The sequence below is a fragment of the Equus caballus genome, chromosome 15, assembly GCF_041296265.1.
Source record: "Equus caballus isolate H_3958 breed thoroughbred chromosome 15, TB-T2T, whole genome shotgun sequence".
NCBI classification, from domain to species: domain Eukaryota; kingdom Metazoa; phylum Chordata; class Mammalia; order Perissodactyla; family Equidae; genus Equus; species Equus caballus.
The window spans coordinates 27,746,673-27,763,645 of record NC_091698.1 but is presented as its reverse complement, the minus strand read 5'-3'; positions in this window follow the sequence as shown (position 1 = coordinate 27,763,645).

Genomic DNA, 16,973 nt, shown 5'->3' with positions numbered 1-16,973 from the left:
AGCAGTTTAGTGGCCAAGCTAGGCCAGAACATGCTCCTCGGAGCCCAAGACCCTGGGCATTGGCATGAGGAGGACCCCCTCCTTGGGGGATTTGGGGGGCTTGAGGTAACGGGGAGGCAGGGGGCCTCTGACGAGTTTCCAGTTATGAGTGGGGCAAGGCTTCTTCCCCTGGAGCCCAGGGAAACCCCAGGGGCCCAGAGTGAAGCACTTCCCCAAGACGCAGACGGTCTCTAAGGGGAACTCTGCTGACGCTGCCGGGCTCTCCCCTGGGCCTGATGGGAATTTCAGGAGCCTCACTCACCAAGGGGAAGAAGGACAAGAGCTACCAGAATCTGCGTCCTCCACACACCCCCACTCCCCCTCTCAGCCCTCCCTCGGCTTGCGGCACACCCCCCAGACCCAGGATGGCACTGGAGCAAGGCCATGAGCAATAAGAGTGGGGAGCTTGGTCATCCACATCTCTTCTGCCCACCCCCACCCCAGCCGCCAGCCCTGGGGCCGGATGTGGTGAGCCCCAGGTGTGCGTGGGGGATCTGGGCCCCTGGGCTGGGGGCAAGAAATGTTGGCAGCTGAACTCAGAAGCAGAAAAATTCAAGTGGGTGGGGACAGTGTGCTGGAGCTGGAGCCACCCCCACCCCCACCCCTAGCTGCATGGGATTTCTGAACCCACCCCCTTAGGCCCCCATCCCTCTGAGTCACTACTGTACACCCTTTGTAAGACCCTTCCAGCTGCCTGCAGACCCCTATGTCCAGACTCTCTCAGAGGGCTACAGTAGGACCAGCATGGGCCCCCAAGCCCTCCACTTGGCTTGTAGACTCTGAACTCTTCCCAAGGGTTTGTTGACGTGTGTGCTGGAGCATGATCTGTATGCAGCTCCACAATGTCTGCGACGGAGCGTGTGGCTTGAGTGTGCTTCCAGGGAGAGGGGTTGCAAGGGAGAGAAGCCCCAAGGACTCCAAAGATTCCTGAGGCCATAGCACCCTCTCCTGCCTCAGTGTCCCCATTTGTAATAGACCCCCTGCTTGCCCACACTGGTTCCAAAGCTATGAGGCTTCACAGTGCTCTGTCCCTCCCTACCAGGCCAGTCTGGAGGCTGAGGTGGCAAAGCCCACAACAGAGCCAAGGAGTCTGGGCCACAGATCCCAGAGGCTGATACGGGCCTTTATCCTTGGCATCAGCCCGGCAAATGACTTAATGGCTGATTCCAGGGGCAAATTACAGAGCACACAAAAGGACAGTCAGGTCCAGTCTTGCTGACCCATAGGGCTGGCGTCACCTCCCGAGCTGGGAGCCACGGCCTTCCAGCTCCTTGGGGAGGAGGAGAGAGGCCTGGCCAGCTGGGGTCCTGACTCAGGAGTGAAAGTCAGTCAGCAGTAGGGGCTCCAGACCCCGGACTCCCACGCTGGGCTGTGCCTCTTCCCCTCCTTGGGGAGGACGGTGCACACCTTGCTGGGAGTTTCCACATGGGAGCGGGAGCGCGTTGCCAAAGGTTTGCTGTAGTGGCACAGTCCCCGGGCCCTGCCCAGCACTCTGGCCGGGACCTGTGATTTCTGCCTGAGGTGGCTGCGTGTATGTCACCCTCTCAATGCCACTTGCTTTGGGACTGTCCCCTTTTCAGCTCTAGAACACAGGCTCAAGGAGGCCTGATTTAGCCGTAGAGGAGGGGCTCCCCTTTGCCTCCCTCCCCTATTCCCAAACTAGGGAAACACTCCCCGCCATGCGCCATGCGAGAACTGGATGAAAGCCCCACCTGGGCTAAGAAGAGAGAGAGGAGAGAACGTCCGCCCCCATCCCACTCCCACTTCTGCTCTGACTAAAGATCCCCGACCCTCGACCCTCTCGGTGAGTCACAAGTCACACTGGGATTTCTCCCCCTTCGCCACCTTCCCCGGTGGAGACAGGCGGGGCTCTGGGCCCTGAGTGAGGGGCAGCGTGAGGAGGGGACTCTGTTAGGCTGAGTGCCCCGCAGGCTGCAGGTCCTGGGGGAGGACCACCCTCCATCACCAGATGGTCTGGGGCAGCAGGAGGAGTGTGCCACGCCCAGAGGTTTTCAGTTTTTTGTTTTCCTGGCCCAGCTGTTATACAGCAGACACTGTCACTATCACTATAGGTTTGGGGCTCAGTTTTTTTTTTCTTTTTAATTAAAATACCCATCTGGAACAAGTGATGATTTTGTGTTGTTCTTGTTTGTAACCATCTGTTTTGATGGCTAAGTGTCACTCGCCTCCTGCCTTGGGGATTCCTGGGCTTTCCCTGCGCCGTCGGCTGTCCTCCCAGCCCCCATGCACTGTGGTTTCCCTTCCACAGTCTCGAAGCTGCGAGCTCTGTGATGATGCTGCCTTGTGTTGCGTTTTCCTTCCTCCTCCTTCCAGACCCACGCCCCAAGCAGATGCCCTGAGGGGAGGAGGAAGAAATGAATGGTGTGGCTATGACCCTTAGGCCAGAGAGGTCTGAAGGTGAGAGTGACGAGTGACAGCCACCCCGAGCCCCGCCTGGGGAGTGAATCAGGATGACGTCAGGTTTCCTGTGCCGGGCCTCTACAGACAAGGCGCGGTGGCCACCCCCACAGGCTCCTGCCAGGCGAGGATGGTGACTCCATGCTCTGTGAAGATGGCCCTGTCCAGCACAGTGGTGGGGGCAGGGAGAGTCACCTTGGGCCCCCAGCCTTAGCAAGGCTGGCCCAGAAGTCAGCCACATGTGTCTGAGTGGGCTGGTGTCTGTCCCCACATGCGTGCATGTCCCTCAGGCAGCCCTGCTGGGGAAGCTCTCCTGGACCTAATGAACATCAAGAAGACAGCCTCCAAGCCAGCCCTAAAGGCCTCGTGGTTAGAGTTTGACATGCTCTGCTTCAGCAGCCTGGGTTCAGTTCCCGGGCACAGAACCACACCACTTGTCTGTCAGTAGCCATGTTGTGGTGGCAGTTCACACAGAAGAACTAGAAGGACCTACAACTAGAATATACAGCTATGTCCTGGGGCTGTGGGGCAGGAAAACAAAGAGAGAGAGGAAGATTGGCAACAGATAGTAGCCCAGGGCGAATCTTTCCCTGCAAAAAAAAGAAGAAGAAGAAGAAGAAAGTCTCCATTTGGGGTTGGTGTGGCTTTCACACCTCTCGAATATTTGCTTTTCCTCATTCTAACAAAGGCTCAGGACCTTCCCCCAGCATCCATATCTGGGTCACGCGTTCTCTCTGCATTTATTCATTTACTTGGCCCCTCATTTAGAAAATATGTTTTGAGGACCTGTTATGTGCCAGGTACTGTCCTGGGTGCTGCGGATACAAACCGCTGCCCTGGGGAGCAGACCTCACTGTTCCAATAGTATTTGTTTTTGTGATTATGCTGTATTCATGGCAAGTGATACTAGTTATCCGCCTAGAGAAATGATATCGTTTCCTTTTAAAATCAATTTTATGTTTGTAAAAACTGAGTTGAGTGGTACCCAAAGATGATAAAAAGTGTGATGCAGGCAGGAGAGGCTAGAGCCGTTGCCCAGGAGAGGATCCCGCAGCCCCTCCAGTCTGCTTCTGAGGTCTGGTTCTCCCTCCTGCTGTGGTCTCCCATCAAGAGAGGAGCATGAGGCGCCGACGGGAGAGGAGCCCCAGCCCTGAGGAGCGGAATCTGGGGAACCAAGGCCAGAGCCAGGTCCCTTCTTCCTCTGCGGGCATGTCCATCAAAGGACATGGGTTTGGCTGTGCCCCTGGATGTGCCTGGGCTTGGAGCTGGAGGAGACCCCCGGCCCCGTCTCTTCCCTTGGCATGCACCCCCCCCAGCACACCCTTGACCCCCACCCCACGGCCGTCACAGCAGTGAAATGGGTCCCGTTCCCACCTTGTCGGCCGGAGGCGCCCCTGGCATAGGCCCAGGTAGCCGAGGAGGGAAGAAGAGGTTGCTAACAAAGAGCTCTGTTGCAAGTGGTAACAGTTGAGCAAGAGGCGAGAGATTCTCAGAAATGTGACCGCACTGCGGTCACAGGGTGCGTGGCTTTATGACAAGAGGACTCCTGGGGCTCCCCCGAAGCCAGAGCTGGGTGCGGTGTGAGGGGCGGCAAGGGGGCTTTGAGACCCAGAGGAGCCAGAAACTGTTTCTTCCCACCTTGTCACCCCTGGTACCCTTACCACCATCAAAGACCAGGCTGGGCCACTCCCCTGAAGACCAGTAATACCAGCAGCAGTGGGGCAGTGGCGGCAATGGTGTGCATCAGTGAGCTCAAATACAGGCTCAAATACAGCCAGTTGCTTCCTCGCTGTGTGGCCTTGGATAAGTGATTTAACCTCTCTGTGCTGTCATTAAACAATAGCGATTACTAGCACTGTGCTAGGTGCCTTCTGGGCCTTACTGCACCTAAGCTTCGGAGCTTGGAGGGCAGCATCATTACCTTCCATTTGCAGAGAGGGAAACCTGGAGGGGTTAGATGGCTGAACGGAGGCCACACAGCCTGTCAATGGGAGAATTGATATTGACCCTGGGTTTGAACCTCTAGATTGCCCTGCCTCTGGGCAGGGGCTGCAGGGGCCCCCTTGTGTCCTGCGTCCACGCCTTTCCCCAGCACACCCGCCCTGCCAGGTCCCAGCTTTCTTTAGAAATACAAGCACAACGACTAAGTGATCGGGTGCTTGTCCTGGGGCCCGTTCCAAGACCTTCACAGGAATCGTCGCATTTGAACCTCAGAGAGAGCTGAGAGCTGGGAGTGACTGGTCCCCCAAATACAGATGCGGGAGCCGGCACTGAGAGGCTAACTGACTGACCACACTGTCACGGTCGGTAGACGGTGGAGCCAGTTTGAACTCACAATTTTGTGTCCCTCCCACCCAAGAATCCAGGTCCCCACCCCACCTGCACAGCTTCTTCCCACGGGCCTCCCACCCTCGCCCAAAGCCCTCCTGCCTCTCAGCTGGGCTCTGGCCACACAGGCCGCGATCCCACAGGACCTCCTTGCTGTTTTTAGGGCAGCAGCGCTGTCTCCCGGCTCAGCTGTAAACTCCTTGAGGATGCTCGATGCCCAGGGCCCAGCTCACAGTGGGAGCTCGAGGTATCTCTGTAGATGTGTTGACTTGTCTCTGTGCCCCCAGCTAGCTCTTGAACAGGACATAGATTACATAGGAAGCTGAAAATCCACACTGTTGGACAGAGGTCAGTGTCAGGATGGGGCCCTGCATGCCCCTCACCCCCACCTTGCCCTGCCTGGCTCCAGGGCAGAAGAGGTTCCCTCAGGTCCCCAGAGCAGAGGATGGTTCCAGAGAGTAAACAGGCCAGCATGTGAATGGAAGAGCCCCCTTGTAACTTTCATGGGCAGGTAGATGTCCTGCATTCGAGGGCAAGCTCTGCCACTCACGGCTCGGAGGCCTGGGCATGCCATGTGCCACGGGCTCCCCTCCTGTCCCAACGCCCGCTCACTCACAGGGACTTACTGAGGCTCTGCTCTGGGTGTGGGGATGCACCATGAACAAGACAGATAAGGTTCCTGCCCTTGTGGGTCTGACCTTCCAGTGGGGAGACAGAGAATAGACAAGTAAATTAAAACCTGAGAGAATGTCAGACAAGGCTGGGTGCTATGGATGACACCCCACAGGGGAACGAGATGGAGCAGGGGAGGCCTCTGGGAAGAGGTGGCCTTCGAGCTGTAACTTGAGGCATGAGAAAGGGCTGGCCAGGGAGCGGGCAGGGAAGAGCAGTCCAAGAGATGGGACAGCAAGGACAAAGGTCCTGAGGTGGGAACGAGCGTGCAGGTGGGCGAGGAGCTGGGGCCAGTGGAGAGATGGAGTCCTGGGCGCACCAGGGCCCTGTTAATCTGATTTGATTAAAAGGACAGTGGGCATCCCTGGAGAGTCTTGATTAAGGAGGAGCCATCTGATTGATGCCCTCCTTCCGGCTGTGGGTGGAGAATGGATTGTGGGAGCAGGAGTGGCTGCAAGGAGAGGTCAGGGCTGCTGCAGTGGCTCAGGGGATGTTGACTGGACCCGGGTGGCAATGAAAATGGGGGCGGGACCAGGCCACAGCCAAGCTGGCAGGAATTGTGGACAGAGCAGTGGAGGAGGTCTCCTGGGTTTGGGCTGAGCAGAGCGGTGGACCACTGACTAAGAAAGGATGGGGCCCAAGCCTTCCTCCCCTCCTTCCCGATGCCAAGCCCTGCCATCGCGCATGCTCCCCCAGACTGGGCCTCAGGAGCCCGGCGAGGAATGCCAGCTGCTTCGTGTGCACACCCCACCCCAGGACTCAGTTTCACAATCTAGAAGAGGGGCACTTCCTCGGCACCTGGGAGGGAAAAGGGCAGAGACGGGAGGTTGCCTGTGCCTTAGCCAGAGAGGAGCCAGGGGGCCGGAGGAGATGGGGCTGACGCTGGGGTTTAGCAGCACAGATGGCTTGGGGTGGATGCCAGAGAGGAAGTGCCTGCAGAGGATTAGGGAGGATCAGGGCCCCCAATCGGATTATGCTGCCCTTGAAGATGTCAGCTCCTGAAAAAGCTGAAGCCATCACTGCTATAGAGTCACCCCTGGACATCCAGAGAGGGCCATGCGCATGCACGTGCACATGCACACACATGTGTGCACAGACTCATACACTCACACACCTGACCTCGTACACACAGCATCACACGCCATTACACATGATCAAATCCAGGCACCTCCTACCATGGACCCTGGAACACGCCCACTGGGATGTGGCCTCCCCAGCTCCAGGGCACCCACAGAAGCCCCTCCATGAGCAGTCCCGCCTCAGGGGCCCCAGGGGCCAGTCCACCGACCTGTGGCCCAGCTCTGGCTCCGGGGCCCACGGCACTGTCACACACGCTCCCCGCCTGCACCTGTGCAGCCCACCGAGCTTCTCACCAGACCGCCAGCCCTGAGACTTGCCTCTGCCCGCCAGCACCCCACCCACTTAACACAGAACACTGTCCAGCCTGGACGCAGGTCCCCAAGTCCCTCTCACTCAGACAGCTCAGGTGTGATGCTCCCCTTCCCCGCGTGGCTGCCCCGCCCCGTTTGCCCTGCTCCAGAAGGAAGGTGGCTCTCAGACTGCTGGGGGTCCAAGCAGGGCCATTTCTCAGGGCCTGGTCTCGGCCCTCCGCAGCCTCACCCGCTTACACAGCCCACACACACCCTGCAAGTTGTGAGCCCCTTCATCAGTGCTGTTCTGTGGAGGGGGCCTCACCCTGGGAGGGCCCGTGTTAGTCTTTAATTTTTCTTTTTTGAAGAAAAAGATTAGCCCTGAGCTAACATCTACCACCAATCCTCCTCTTTTTGCTGAGGAAGACTGGCCCTGAGCTAACATCCGTGCCCATGTTCCTCCACTTTATATGTGGGACGCCTGCCACAGCATGGCTTGCCAAGCGGTGCATAGGTCTGCATCCAGAATCCAAACCAGAGAACCCCGGGCCACCAAAGCTGCTCCACAGGGCTGGTCCTTAGTCTTTGATTTTAAAATACAGTGGTCAGGGCGCCCCAGGGTGTCTGGCACTGTGCTGGTGCCCCAGGAACACTTCCCTGTGAGCTGGGCTTTGCTGTCAGCCCCACTGACACCATCCCTTGGAGCCCGTCCACTGCCCCAAGTCAGGAACCCCTGCTCCAGGGAGAGCGCGGCCCGGCCAGAGCCATGCCACCTTCTCAGCAGGCCCTCCTCGAGGACCTCAACCAGAGAGGTTATCCTGCTGTCCCTGCTGCTTTCCAGGGTGTGGCTGCTGGCCCTGTCCCCAGCCTGACTCACGCACAGCAGGGCCTGAACTAGGAGTGCCTGCCTCAGTTTCCCCAGGGGCAAGGGCAGGCCTCAGATTTAGTCTGAGACAGGAAAGGCCCCTGGAGGCCAGGCCAGGCATAGGCATAGCAACTGAGGCCCAGCTTCCTGGGGCCTGCAGGGGCCAGGCATGCCCAGATGTCCGGTGTTCCTGCCATCATGGGGCTGGCTGGCTCGGGCTGCAAGTTGACCCAGCAGTGGGCCCAAGGGAGGGAGGGCAGGAGGCCAGAACAAGGCCACGGGGCCCAGGGTGCAGCCCCAAAGACAGTAGTCATTAGGCCAGGAACCCAGGTGGCTGGAGCCTCCCCCTCCTGGCCCGGCTGCTAAAGGTGAGGGAGGGACAGCAGGGCCACAGCGGGGCTGACGCCATAGGAGGACCCACAGAAGGGCAGGAGGGTGCTGCCCTGGGGAAGGTCTGTGCAGCAGCTGGAAAGGCCTGCAGTTTCAAGGCCACCTGCCCCCTTCCTTCCCTCCCCTCTCCCTTCACTCGTCCCACTTTCTTCTCCCAGGAGCATCTCCCCTCCTCCTTCAGCCCCTCTCCCCTCCCCCTCTTCAGGCTGCCTCCCACCCTCAGCGGTTTTTGCTAAATATCCACCTCAGCCAGAGGAGGCCCAGGGAGGTGGACGGAGCAGTGAGTTGAGGCCGAGCTCCAGGTGCTGGCACGCCCTGCCCTGGTCTCAGTGGGTGACCCTGAGTGAGGCCCCCCAGGACTGCAGCCTCCTAGTGTGGACATGAGCACTGGGCCCCTGATGACAGCACCTGGTCTGAGTGTGGAGCCGCCTCTCCCTGTCAGAGACCACATGCGGTGACCGCCCAGTCCCTACTCATGGGCCTGGCCTTGAGAGCTCACCACGACCCCCATCCACCCTGCATCCCCACTTCCCAACCTCTGCCCTTGCTGTTCCCTGCCCCTGGATCGCTGAAGCCACCTTCCTGGAAACCTGCCCAGTGCCCTAGCCCAGCCCCAGCTTATTTCTCCTCCTGCCCAGAGTCTCTGGGCCTCCTCCGTCCTGCTCTGCGCCCCCACACCCATTCCAGGCCCGGCACAGCTGCCCCTCCAGCCTGGGGCAGAGGGAGGTGGACTGGCCGGGCCAGAGGAGGAGCTCAGCCATCACTCCCTGGGCGTCAGGGCGAGGTCCAGCCCAAGCCTTGCTGGGGCCAGGCCAACCCGCAGCCTGAGGCCTTTGTCCATCAAGGCAGAGGCGTGAGGGGAAACCGGCACTCTGAGGGGCCAAGGTCAGACTGCAGAAGAACTTCCCCTGCCCTCCACAGGGAAGGTGCCCCAGAGCCTGGGGATGTCTTTTCCCTCGGGGGACTGCAGCCCTCCTAGAGGCAGGGGCATGGCAAACATGACCCAGAGAGTTCCTTCCAGCACAGAATGCTCACCAGGTAGATGGCAATGTTTGCTGGCTTCCCCATGCACCAGAACTCCACCTCCCCGTACCTGTCTCCACCCCAGGCCCCTCTGCCAGCCCAGAATGTCCCATTGCAAATGGGCCCAGCCAGGGGGCTACCCAGAAGCTGCTCCACGTTCCCCAGGTCCTGGAGGCCAGACCAGCCCTGGATAAAGAGCCCGGGGCATGCCTTCTGCTGCCCCACTCGAGACCCCGAAGGCCTCCTTGCTCTCTTCCAGCAGCCCGAGGCTTCTGGGTGTTGCCTCATTCTGGCTGAAAGCAAGAACCACTTGGCAATGTTTCCAAACTCACATATTTGCAGACCTATACCATGTGCTAGCTACATTCCATCCCATTGCACATCAGTGTTATGTCACTTTAAGAGATAAGAATTACTTATTCTCCCCATTTTGCAGAAGAAAAAACTAAGGCTCAGAGATTTTCCTTAGTGTGCACAAGGTTGAGCTGGGACACCAGCCCTTCCTTTGCCCGGGAGGTCCCAGCGCTCGGTGCACTGGTCCTGCCTCTTCAGCAACAGTAAACAACCCTGAAGTGTGCCTTGGCCCCAAAGCCCTAGCCCACAGCCTGCGGGAGAGATGCCCCAAGGACGGGCAGCAGGCCTGGTGGGCTGTCTTTCTCCATGCCCCCTGGCAGCCTCTGATCTGGGTTGGCGTCAGCATTCACCCCTCACCCATCCAACAGGAGCAGAACAGAGGGGTCATCTGCCCAGGACCTGGGGCAGGTACCTCACCTGTGGTCACAAATGAGGTGGGCCAGATTTCATCTTCCAGGGGCTGTGGAACCCCCTTGACCTTGGCTGAGAGATGAGGCCATGTCGCCTCTGCCTCCAGGAGGCCTCCCTGGTGGCCCTCATGGAGCACTGACTCCCTCTTGGGAGCACCACAGCACTGCAGAGTCCTCAAGGGCTCCCGGCCCTACTGGAGTCTCTGTGCAGCCTGGGCGGCCACCTGCCCACCACCCCCTCGCCCCTCTTGGATGTGCTCTGTCGCTCTGTGTCTGGCAGCAGGCATAGGATGCAGTCAAGGAGGCAAGTGCAATGCGCTCTCCTGCGCCCTCCTTCCTTTCCACGCTCTCCCTCACCCAGGCCTCACCCCAGGGATTTTCATCAGCCCTACTTTACAGATGAGGAAACCGAGGCCCAGAGAGGGGAATTGAGTCCTGCAAGGCCAAGTCCAGGCCAGGGGGTGGAGGACAGGTCTTGTTTAGGCTGCCTAGAGCAGCACTCCCATCCCTCCACCCCTTTGCAGAGCTCTCCTGTCCCCAGGCCAACAACAGTCCCATGGCGGCTCCCATTAGGGGCCCCATTGCCTAACCACAGGGGCGGCCCCTGCCAGAGCCAAGCTGGGCAATGGGGCTGTGGACAGCTGGCAGCCATGGTTCCTTCGGGGGGTGGAAGCAGCAGGTCACAGTGTAGCTGCTTGTCCTCAGTGATCTCCCTCCTCCCCATCCAGAGCCCCCAGGGCCGGAGGAGAGGCATACTGGCAGCCTGGCCAAGGAGGGAACGGGTGCTGGAGCGTCCAGAGCACTGGGGGCCTCACGGGTCTGGGGGGCACAGAGCAAGGCAGCATCCAGCAGCCTGGAAGCCCCCAGGCAAGGCCAGGTGGGGCTCACCCTGCACCCTCACCTTGCAGAGGGCCGGGGCAGCTCCCCCAGACTGGATCCATCGCGGCTGACGGGTCCCAGTGAGGAAGAGGCCCCACAGCCCCAGTCAATAAGGGAAACAGAAACTGCTGCATACTGACAATGGGGTGCCTTCCCCTTCCCAGGGAGCCGTGCTGGGCGGCTCCTCTGCAGGGAGGCGGGTGGGCGGGGCGGTGAGTCACCCCAGCCCCAGCCGCCTCCTGGGACAGGGGCAGAGCAGCGCTGCCTCACCCAGCTGTTGTGGGAATTGAATGAGCCGGCATCCAGGAAGGCATTTTGGAAACTATGAAGGGCTGTCCCTGCGTAAAAAACGTAAATAATAGGGAAGAACAGACTCACAAGAGGGAAAGTGGGCGGGCCTCCTAGGACACCCTCCCCTCTCCTCACACCCCCTCCAGAAGGTGAAGCGCACTTCCCGGAAGCTGTGGTCACCTGCTGATACCCCAATGGCCAGAACGTAGTCACCTAGCCACGCCTGACTTCAACGAAGGTGTTCGTTATCTTGGTGCCCAGTGCACCAAGCAAGCTTGTCAAAAAACGGATACCATTAACACTCATCTGAGATAATAGAAAAGCAGAATTCTTGGAAAAACACTGGAAATAGAAAATTAGAAGCCTTCTTAACTCCAGCAAACATCAACTTAATAGCAAAACTCCAGGATCTTCTCTCTTTTTTTTTTTTAAAGATTGGCAGCTGAGCTAACAACTGTTGCCAATCTTCTTCTTCTTCTCTTTTTTTTTCTGCTTTATCTCCCCAAATCCGCCCCCGCTCCCCCGTACATAGTTGTATATCTTAGTTGCAGGTCCTTCGAGTTGTGGCATGTGTGTCGCTGCCTCAACGTGGCTTGACAAACGGTGCCATGTCCGTGCCTAGGATCCAAACCGGTGCAACCCTGGGCCACCGCAGCGGAGTGCACGAACTTAACCACTCAGCCATGGGGCCGGCCCCCCAGGATCATCTTCTTAATGGAGGAGGAAGACGAGCAAGCCCACTGGAAGTGCTGCTGGGTCATGTTGGGGGTCCCGGCCTTTCAGTGGGGCAAGAAAGAGATGCAGGAGAGCGTAACCCGTCATTATTTGCAGAAAATGTGAGTGCCTGTCAGAAATATCATCTGACAAATATCGGAACTTTTTAAAAAGGGACCCAGATTCGAGATAATCACACAGCAGCATTGCTTTTCTCCACACTGAAAAACCCATGAGAAATTGTAATAGAATTTTGTCATTCAAAATAGGATACAAAGAAATAGGCCTAAGAGGAACGTGTGGGACCTCTAGGAAGACAGCTGTAAAATTTGGCTGAAGGACCTGATAGAGCTAAGCGTATAGAGAACTGAGTCCTGCCCGGTAACGGGAATATTTGACACGTAGATGTTGGGGCCTCTGTAACTTGATCTGTAAAAGCATCACAACCCAGTCAAAACCACAAGATGTTTTAATGGGACCTGACAAGCTGGTTTTCTATTCCTCCAACAGAGAAAGTGTACAAAAATAGCAAAGAAATGTTTGAAAATCGAGAATGAAGAGGGGGGATATGTCCCACTTGATATAAAAATAAACTACAAAAGTCTAGTGATTTTAAAAATGTGGTTCTGGCATAGTAATTAACAGATGGATCAGGAACCCATAGAAAGTCCAAAACCCCAGTTAGTGGTAAAGGGGGCATTTCTGACCAGCAGGGCAAAGATTGGACCCCAGTATACAGCAATAGCAGAGCCGATTATCCTTTTTTTAAAAATTTTTTATCCATATCTCATATCTTTCACAAAAATACATTCTATGTGGAATAATTCACTTAAAATAAGACCCAAATGTGCAAGTATTAGGGAAAATATATATCAGAATATGTTTATAACTTTGGAAGAAATAAGATCATAAGCAAACTGGAGAACACAAAATCCATGTATGAAAGGCTGATAGATTCGACCTCATATAAATTAAAATTTTCTGTATGATCAAACTCACCATAAACCAAGGTAAAGGGCAAGTGACAGACGTGGAGAAAATATTTGAAAAACAAATAACAGATAAAAGGTTATTATTCGCTCATTCATTCATTCGCTCATTCATAGAACAATTAAGCAGGGGTGCCTACTCTGTGCCAGGCACTGTCCTGGGTGCTGGAAACATTAGCATGAAGAAATGACAGAATCCCTGCCCTCCTGGTTCTCACGTTCTAATTGGGTGGGGTGGGCAGGAGGGTAGAAAATAAAGAAATAAACATATAGGGTGTGAGATGGCAGTCTTGGAAAAAGACAGAAAACACAGAAGGAGGAAAGGGAGTGTGGGGAAGGCAAGCACAGACGTGAGGCCCTCCAAAAATGAGTAAGAAGTCAGGGAACACAATAGAAGAAGGGCCAGCTGTAGCAAAACAGACTCCACAGGCCGGGAGGTGCCATGTTTAGAGCACATGTGGGACTCCTCTCTGCCCACTGGACCAATGAGCTGGCATCACTTGCCCATCTGGTCGGCGACACTCAGCACCGGGAGGGCCGGTAAGTGAGTAAGCTCATGCCCTCGTGGTGGCAGCGTGAGGGGCATGTCTTTTTAGAGCTCGGTTTGGCAGGACCCATCCAAATGTGGAAAGCACATGCCCTTTGACCCCGCAAGCCCTCTTCAGGGCATCACTCTGCAAAAAGGGAATTGTACAAAGATTTCCAATGCAGCCTTGTCTGTATCGGGGGAAAAGGGAATACACAATCTTTCTAGTTCTGCCAAGCATCTATAAAAGAATAATGAGGTGGATCTACACACAAGCTCCAGGACAACAGGAAAAAAGTGAGCTGCAAAGTAAGGCCATATAGTATGATACCATTTCTACAAAAAAGAGAAAGCTCTTTATTGTATATATCTCTATATATGTATGTATGTATGTATAAATGTCTGAAAACGCTCTAGGAGAAAAAGTCTGGTTACAAACCAAGGAAAAGCATTGAACCACAGAGAGGTCGATGGGGACTTGGGGGCGGGAGCTGCGGGAGCACACACAGTCGGGCAGGGTGGGGGGTGAGTGTGGGGGAGACTTCCATGTTGGACTGTGGGAGGAAGGGGTCCCGAGGTTTGCTGGGGGGATGTGGGGTGGGGTGTTGCTTTGACAAGAAAAGAGAATGCCAGGTGTTAATGCTAGTGAGGGGCCAGGCCAGAGGGGAGAGTACAGGCCCTGAGCGGGCCAAGGGGGTGGGATCTGGCCAGGGGGGCAAAAAGAGGCCCCCAGCGACCCGGACCTACACTTTAGGCCAGGTGTCCCCTCAGTACCCTGGGCTGGCTGACCCTGCCTGGCATGCCTTTACTCATCCCTCACCTGCCCATCCTTCGAGACTCCCCTTAGGCCTCACTTCCTCCAGGAAGCCTTCCCAGATCCTCAGGCTGAATCTCCCAGGGCCTCCTAGGGTCCAGGCTCACCTCTGCCCTCATCACAAGAACCTCCCAACTCTTGGGCCTCCCTGGAGTCAGGGAGTGGGCCCTGGCAGTTTCACTTTCCCCACTCTTGGCTCAGGCCGGCCGAGCAGGTCCTCCATCAGTGTCGGGTAGATGGAAGACAGGTGAGCCATCTGCCCTGTTCTCCCTTCATTTTCGCTTTTGTGTTTGGGTGGCAGGCCTCCCCGGGAGAGCTGGGAGTCCTTGTTAAGATTTAATCTCCATCTCTCCAAAGCCGACCTTCTTGTCCCCCCTCCCCCGCCCCCAGCTCAGGGGTCAGCTTCTGCGTTGGCTTGGAGCCAGGCAGGGCAGGGGGAGGCCTCCTGGGGAGCAGGATGTGACGACTCCCACGCAGCCAGGGTCTTTTTCCGTGGCTCAGAACATGCTGTACCAGGTGGCGCCTTTTGCTAGGAGCCACCTTGCTTCTCACGGCCCCCTCTCTGCTCACATCCTGTTTCCACCCTCTGACACCCTGGGCCCCGGGCCCTGGGCCCCCACCCCCGCCTCCTGGGTTTTCACATCGCCTTTCCTGGGTTGCTCTAGGGGCACAGGCCTCTTGTTTTCAACTCCTAGGGCTTGAAGGAATTTACACCTTGTTCTACTCTCCTGAACAGACAGTCTTAATGTGTCAAATGTGGTATTGTAGGGCAGGCTCAGCTCAGGCCAGCGCCAAGGGGGAGGGGAAGGAGCGAGGGTGAAGGCCAGGTTGGGGCCAGGAGCCTGGGCTCCAAGCTTGTTTCTCCCACCAGCATGCCTCGTGACCTTGGGGAAGGCCCTTAAACGACCCCAGCCCCAGTTTCGTGGGCTACCAAGTGGGAACGCAAGGAGGTGGCCTCACTGGTGCAAGCCAGAAGCAAGGACACCCAAGGCCTGGGCCAGGGAGGTCCTGGAGACCCCAAGTCAGGGCAAAAAGACCCTAAGTTTTATCTCCCCGGAGCCTCATGCACCACACCCACCCTGCACACATTTATCACATAACATTCATTATCTTCTCTGGTTGTCTCAGAAATCCATCCACATGATAGAACACTGGGAGCAAACAGAAAAGGGAAAAGACAGTGGAGCGTTGCCCGTAACCCAGGGGTCAGTCCGTTTTTGGAGTCACTTCCTCCCTGGATGTGAGCCCTTTGCAATGCCCTCACCGAGAAGGAGCAGTAAGCGAATCCGTCAGTGAGAACAAGGCCGGGCAGGGAGCCCCTCCTCAGGCAGCACGGAGGGACCCTTCCGGCTCCCCTCCCCTTCCTCCTTGCCAGCTAATCCCGCCAGCCCCTCAGTGGAGAGCAGCCCTCCCTGGGCCCCCCGAGTATTGCCTCTCATCAACCTCTCTCCTTCCAGGACAAGCCCTGGGGTGGGGCTGGAAGCCCAGGCAGGCCCAGGCAGAGGCCAGTCGTGACAAGGGGACACAGCATCGCATATCCTGTAGAGGACACGGTGGGGGTGGGGGGGGGGAGTTCTCCAGACCCCCCTGCCAGCTGTGCAGAGGCCTCCTCTTCTCAGCCCTCCTGCCATTGGGCAGAGCCAGGAGATTCATTCCAGCCAATGAAGCGTCAATTCCAGGCTGAGGCGCTAAAAAGCCCTGTGGGCTTTTCCGGTCTCCCTCTCTGCCTCTGCCTTGTGGATAGAGAAGCCCTTGGTTCTCCAGGCGAGGCAGCTACCTGAGGAGCTCTCTCTTCAAGCCCTGAACCTTTGTTAACGTGTTAAGTGGCTGCACGATAGGACTGTTGTGTAACGTAACCCAGCTACCCTGCCCAGCACAGACAGTCTGCCTTGGCTGGAGAGGCCCACATTTGCTGCTGCTGGGACAAACCCACTCTCTGTGGCCCGCTTCCCCGCCCCCAACTTCCATCTCCCGCCTAAATCTCTCTGCTTCCTGCCACCCACCACCATCCGGTCTTGAGCTCCAGGGCCTTCAGACAGTCAGTCATGTGCGGCCACTCCACCCCCTCCTATGGATCCTGGACAGTGAGGGGGTCTCACCTATCCAGCCTGATAGCCAGCAGCTTCAGGACAGCCCAGCCTTTCCTGTGAGGAAGGGTGGCTGCCGCTGGGCCTAACTCTGCTGTTATTATAAAAGCCTCTGCCGCCAGCAGTCTACCCCGGTCTGTGCCGACACCAAGAAGGGTGGAGGGAGTGGAGGGAAGCAGGAAATCCCTGCTGTCACATTTAGGCCCTGTGTTACAGCCCACACTCTCAGCTTCCTTGTCCTATTCTCATTTATTGTACCCTAAGCATGTTCCATGTCTCAGGTGCCTACCCACAGGAACCAAAACCCCTGCTCCTGTCCACAGCACTTCACGGTTTATCCTGTCTATTCCCACCCCTGCCAAGACCTGAACTCCCTCCCCTCCTTGCCCTTCCAACCCTGACACCTGGAAAAAACCCTGATGTTGTCTCAGTCCAGCTCTTGGCCCTGGCAGCTCAATGCTGCTGGAGAAAACCATCAAACGGGTCAGTCTCTGACGCTCACACTCAGGGGCCCCTGGTCCTCACGGCCTCTCCTGCTCCTTGGCTGCCCGGCTGCTGTGCTAGCTATGTTTAGTACATACAGCTGGTAAACCAGGATGGAAAAAATAAGGTTGGATCCCTACCTCACAACACTTACCTAATAGAATAAATATCTCAATGTAAAAAGTAAAACGATAAAGCTAAGAGATGAGCATGTGGGAGGACATCTTTTTTACCTTAAGACAGTAAAGATTTTAGAAAGTTATAGTTGAAAAGATGATGGATTCAACCACATATGAAAAAAAGATCTTGGGGCCAGCCCAG